The following is a 6,633-nucleotide window of genomic DNA, read 5'->3' as shown; positions in this document are numbered from 1 at the left end:
TTCCAACAGCACTTCCGACAGAGGTAGGTAATGAACATCTTTGTGATCCAGACTGTCTAATTTTATCCCAAAATGATTTAAACGAGGAGTCTGCATGAAATGCTTTGGCAATGGCATCTGCTTCATGCTGATCTCTGTTACTTTTGCACTTTCGTAGAGAAGATTTGAATATTTTACGAGTAGCAGACATGGCCTTGCGTATGCTGCCAGTTTTAGGTTTGCCACCTTCAACCCAGTCCAGGTACTTAGCTCTGGCTTGCTTGTGGAGTGACTTGACAGTATTGTTCCAACCAGGAGTTGAATAAGTAGATATTTTCTTGTTTTTAACTAAAAGAACTTTTCTTGAGGCATCTAGGAGGACCTCCACGATGCTGTCATAAAACTTGTCAATCTCCTTTAAATGAGATTTATCACAACAGAGAGAGTTTTGACATATGACAGAATCAGCTTGCAAAGAAATATGAGCTAACCTGTGTTTGGTTTCTTGAGCATAGCGTTCTAATTGCAGCTGAGATGCTGCTTTCCAAGAGAAAGTATTTGAATTGGTATATTTGGGATCAATGAAATCCAATTTTGGAAGCGACTTACAGTTGAAATTAACCGATAAGGGTCGATGGTCAGATATAATATAGTCATTGAGAACTTCTACCTTACAGATGGATTGGTGTAGAGCGGTGGAAGTGACACAATGGTCAATCCAGCTACATGTCCCATGAGCATCACTGATGTAGGTAAATGATTCAGCAGGTAACAGGGCCATGTCAGAAATAATCAGGTCCTGGTCTGCACAGAAGCTTTTGAACATGCTTCCAAACATATTTTTGTCACTTGCATTAAAGTCACCTAGGATACAAGTGTTGTTGCTTGGGCAGTCAAAAAGCATACTTTCTAATTTACCCAAGTATTCTAAATATTTGTCTTCATTGTTATCACAGCAGTAAGGTAGATAGACATTTATAAGGACCATGTCTGCTTCCCCTATTGCAACTTTAAGGCCAATAATAGATGAATCATCACTTTGAAAAACAGAAGCAGGAATACTTTTACTCCATAGGATGGCAGTGCCACCATAAGGTCTACCTGTATTCATCTTATCAGAAAAGTCCATTGCAGAATAACCATATGCATAGTGATTTTTGCTAATTGTAGAAAGGAAGGCCAGGTTTTGCTTAGCCAACCAGGTTTCCTGCAGCAGTATGATATCATAATCCTTGCATAGTAACTGAACATCATGCAGAGATGATGCCACACCTCTGCAGTTGTATGAGACAGCCTTTAATTGTTCTTTATTGTTACCTTCCATCAGGAGTTTGTGTGGTTGTAGGCTCTATCCTAAAATTCTTAGAAGCATTGAAGAAACGTTTTACCAAGATACCAGTAGGCCAGTTGGCAGTATCCAGACATGTTTTCATTGGAATTCCTGAGACAGAAACTTTAAAAGAACAGTAGTGATCAAATTTTGTTTGCAACTTCATGCAGCTTATATCAGTGGCTTCAGGAAATTGCTTCGATGCAAAAGATGTGATGGTTTCTAAAGTTGTGTCTGGCTGAAGCCTTGATACAAAGATGTGTACAGGCATGTGTATGGCTTTTAAACTTGATGAGGAATCAAGCTGGCCCAGACGGGGCTTGCGCCGTCTTTTCTTGACTGTAACCCAATTATCCTTTCTGACATTAGATTCAGTTTGGACTTTATCAGAGGTAATCTTGTGGGGATACTTAGGATGATTATCCACTGTAATCGTGGAGTTGTGTCTTTTCACTACATTGGAATATGACTGTTTAGCAGGATCAGTTAGTAACAGTGTAGCTGGTTGTTCAGTAGTTGGAGACACACTTACAGCCACTGCCTTTTCATGTAAGGGTTTGATTTCATTACCATTGCTTTCAAATCAGATATGGAGCTGGTCAATGCATCAATGAAAGAGCCTTCAGATTCCTTGGAATGTTTCAATTGCCTCATGTCATTTTTCAGTGTGAGGATATCATGAACCATGCTTGCTGCATCTACATTGTGAACATCAACAGATGGGAAGTCACATGTGGCTGTGACAAAAATTGGAGTTTTAGACTGATCATCATGACCTGACATTTCATGCAAAACTTCAAGAATATCTTTCACAGATTTTTCCAGCTTTGAGGGGCCTTTTCTAGTCACCAGTCTTTTATTGCTCTCATCTTTGTAGACCTTTTCATGCAGTACTGATTTTGCTTCTGCTATGATATTTTCCTCATAATGATCACTCACAAGCTTGATGATGGTGTCACTATCAACCATGCTCATACGATTGTACACAAACCACAGCAAGGAGTTGATTATTACTTCCTTCATGTTGTTTAGACGTATTCAAATTCACTTTTTACTTCAATTATTATCATTACAACAAATTTTAATTAAATTTCACTCTTAATTCACCTTATTCAAATAGAATCTATAAAAATAGCCTACTGTAGCGGATGAGTTTTAATCGGTCACATTACGAGTATAAACAAGTATAGAACATGTATTGAACAATGGTGAATATGGTTTTATCTGGTAAGGTTACGATATTTGAGAAATATTGATTATGCATTTTGAAGAATTAATTTAAAAAAAAGCCTAATTCGAGGAATTCGTCCAATCTGGCAACTCTGGAAGCAATTTAAATATTGCTTCCATCGATTTGTTAAAAGAAACATAAATCTCGCAAACTTTGCGCTGCTTTTTTTCCTTTCTCTCTTGCTTGTTTCTCCTTATCGCAAAAACGAGAGCAAGGGAAGCGATACAATCTTTGCATCCGTAAGCTTCCAACTTTTTTAAAATTAAAACCGAGCTGAAGTCATACGGGGGCGTGAGTGAGAAACTGTTCTAATTCGTATTCAGGTAAAGAAATTACGAAATCGTTTTACTTAAAAATATCATCTTCTCTTTTTTCAATTTTGGCAGGGGAAGCAATGCTTCCCTTGCTTCCATTGAGGATACGCCCCTGGGTTAAACATTAATCTTTTCCGTTTAAAAGCATTCAATAACGTTGAGTCTGGTAGTGTTTCATGATAAACTGGCCTATCAGTCAGTGTATTAATAAATGAAGTAACAAAAGCTTGTTGTTCTTGGTCTCAGAAGCGTATTCACATTTTTGCACTGCAGCCACGCACGCTATTCATTGTTGCGTATCAAGAATCAAATGTCTTTGTGACGTAATCAAAAAAAGGCTTGCAGCAGACAAGTTAGACCATAAAGTATAGTATACTGTAGTGTAGGTGGTAAGACAGTGCCGGGAGAAAAGCTTGCTTGATTTAGCGGATTTGTAAAAAAAGAAACCGTGCAGTTTTTTTGAAGAATTTCATATGCTACCCTTTTCGTAATTTCTGTGAATAGCAAAGATCATAGAAAGAGAGGCCAAATTGCAATATAGCCAAAAATCATGTTCGAGCCACAAAGTATTGTCCTTTGTGTTTGTCTCCACTCTCCAGGTTTAAATTTAACAAAGTAATGTCTAATTATATTAAGTACGAACAGCTAAGTTGAGTGTTGAGCTAAGTTTAGGCATATCAGTTACTACTGTATATATAGCCTGCATCATTGTTGACTTGCAGTATTACCGGTAACGTTTTTGCAATGTCGTTTAAGTACTGTACCGGTGTTTTTCTTGATGAGATATGCTGAAATGCGATATGGATCTGTGGTTTCTAAACTCAGGTTCACACACCCCTTGAGACAGGGCCGTAGCAACAAAGAACGTTGCCCCCTCCGAACATAAGTCCGGGGCCCCTTACAACGCCACTGTCCGTTTCATGTGCGTGTACCCGTACTTTGGATTGCAGCGTAAAATACGTTGACAACTTTGGAATTTTCTCAAGTTCCTTCTTCGGCATCTTTTGCTGCCTTTCGTTTAATAGCTCCGCTCTTACACGTTCTCTTGGACATCACAAAGCACGCTTCAGCGTAGGAAACAATAAAAAATAGCAATGAAAAGGCCAATATTGTTGCGCAATAACTCCAATAATAACAGATTTTGTTTTGATTCTTTAGTGAGGAAAGCGAAATTACTACATCTTCTTTCGCCGTGTTGTTGTTAGCTCTTATCACAGCGAGTAGAAAGCAGATCACGATTGAAAGAGCTTTGTTGCGCAAAGAGCAGAATTGGCTTGTTTTAGCTTGTTGGTGGTGGTTTTTGAAAAGCTCTTTAATTTGATGAATATTTTCGCACAGTCGCAGCACAGCGGTTAGGATCATTCGCGCCCCCCAAATATTTTAGGGGCCCTCATTCCTTGCGGAGCCCCTCCGGTCGGAGGGCGCTTGCTGCGCTCTGTCTTGAGATTCTATGAAAAGTTTCAAGGGATTAATTTCGTTAAAATGAGCAAAAAAACTTTTTCAATTCAAGCACGAACATTTATTTCGGATTGATTTAGATTTAGAGTTTAAAAGAATATTGTCTCTCACAATCGCTATCAGACGTTTTCAGAGTATAGCCTACACTTCAGTGGTGCCGAAGTTAGTTGAGGATTGGGGGGGGGGGGATAAATCAAAATTTTATCAAATTTTAGACGATTTTGAACATTGGGGGGATGCATACTTTTATACACAATTTTAGTGGTTCTGGTATTAAGTTTATTAAACAATCACCGGACCTCGGTCAATTAACTGCTAACAGCATAATATACAGACAAGAAATCATGGAGATAAAAGCGCTACCAGTGCTCTTGTGAATGACTGCTGCATGATTAAGAAACAAGCAAAGAAAAATTGGTACCTCCAGCGGGATTCGAAGCTATGATCTTCCAATGAATACTTAGTTTTTCCAAAAAAAACAGAAGTTATGCTTTTCTTCTTGCCCTCTCCTTCACTAGGTTCACTACACTTAGTGCGCTATCTATAGGACAAAGTCACTAGTCAGGAGACTGAAAACAATCGAAGCTACAGAAGAACATCTGCAAATTTATGACAAAAATGCTAACTTTCAAACACATCACAAGAACTTGTTACAACCGAATTGCGTCTTACGATATACCGCATTGAAAATACATTAGCACTGTTATTTATGCTGATGTCATTAAGAATATTTTGGTGAATGTTGCAAACAATGCTAGCATTTAACCTTACCTGTCCCAAAGTATTTCTCAGCCAGGTTTTCAATCATCGAAAATTGGAAAACGACCCCTCACAAGCAGCAGAGCTTACCGGGCAAAAAGAAGATCTTAATCAGCTGGAGTATTTGAGAATAGATAGGTTTTTACAACTCGGACAATGCCTGTGGTCAGGGCCGGATTTAGCTGATGGAGGGCCCGGGGCACTTTTAGATCAGGGGGGCCCCCAGCAAAAATTTTTTTCAAGCCTACGGCGCGAAAAACCACCTCTGCGTCTACAGTAACATCAATCCAGCACTGCACAGCATTTTGCAGAAACTTTAAAGGCTAAAAGGAAGAAAAAATAACACAAAATCACATTTTTTCCACGTAGGGGGGCCCTTCAAAAGTCGGGGGGCCCGGGGCACCTGCCCCCTCTGCCCCCCCCCCTAAATCCGGGCCTGCCTGTGGTAAGCTCTTGTAGCATCGTACAGAGATTTTGCTCTTGTTGCCTTGCTGAATGAATCGATTTGATAACTCATCGATTGTCTATTCAGCTCTGGATAATTTTTTACCATTTCAGGAACTAAGCCGGTCTTGAAAATTCGTGCAAGTTCTTTATACTTTGCCGAATCGGAATTCAGGCTACTTTCAAACCGTTTGGTCAGTTCAGAGATAACTCTGTCCATGAACTGATTGAAAAGTGTTTTATAACTTAATGCAGTTGAGTGTCTGCAGTAGCTGACATCGAGCCTCCACTCAATCTTTCAGGGACTCTTCTTTGGCCTGGTGCTTGCAAAGGCGTGATAAAATTAGCAGCACATTTTTCTGGAAGTGAAACTGCATTTTTGGAATTGTTCTCAAACTCCAAATCACGATATTTCTCTCGAGTGATTTTCAGGGTCTAAAACAGCTCTTCACAATAGTCAATGTCAAGCTTTTCTCCTTGCAACGTGATAACTAAATTGCTCTATCAGTGCCAAAGGTTTCAAAATCAGCACAAGTCCCAAATACGTTTCTGCAGTTTCTTCATTACTGCAGTGCCGTGGCCAGTGGCCTGGTCCAACTCGTCCTTAATACCTTCAGTGAAGGTCCTTCATTGTCTAGCGTCAAATCCAAGACAATTTAGAACTGTGATCAAACATCAATAAAAGAAAAACAACAGCAATTCGAGATGCTTGCAAACAACTAAATCGAAGTACAACTTCATAGCAACTGTTTTTTTTTCTGAATTATTGGTGGGGGGATATATCCCCTCATCCCCCCCTACTTCGGCACCACTGATACACTTGATAAGTCTTTGAATGAGATTGATAATTGCAATTAGCCTAAGTGCGAAAATATTGCTCAGCTTGATTGGTAAAGTACTGAAGTACTGTAACTTCGAATAGAAAACACACGAAAATTTCATAAAGCAGAAAAGTGTCGTAAAATTCAAAGTAGCTTTGTAGCTTTGTAAAATTTAAAGTATAGGCTGCAGTAACTTTGCATGAATGTTCTTCAAAATACTGCCAACAAGCTTAGCCTTCAAGTCTTAATTATGTCTTAACTATTTAATTCGATTGGTTTTCTTTAGAATTAGCCTAT

The sequence above is a fragment of the Aplidium turbinatum genome, chromosome 3, assembly GCF_918807975.1.
Source record: "Aplidium turbinatum chromosome 3, kaAplTurb1.1, whole genome shotgun sequence".
In the NCBI taxonomy this organism is placed as follows: Eukaryota; Metazoa; Chordata; class Ascidiacea; order Aplousobranchia; family Polyclinidae; genus Aplidium; species Aplidium turbinatum.
The sequence above is the reverse complement of the archived record's forward strand: the minus strand, read 5'-3'. Positions refer to the sequence as shown.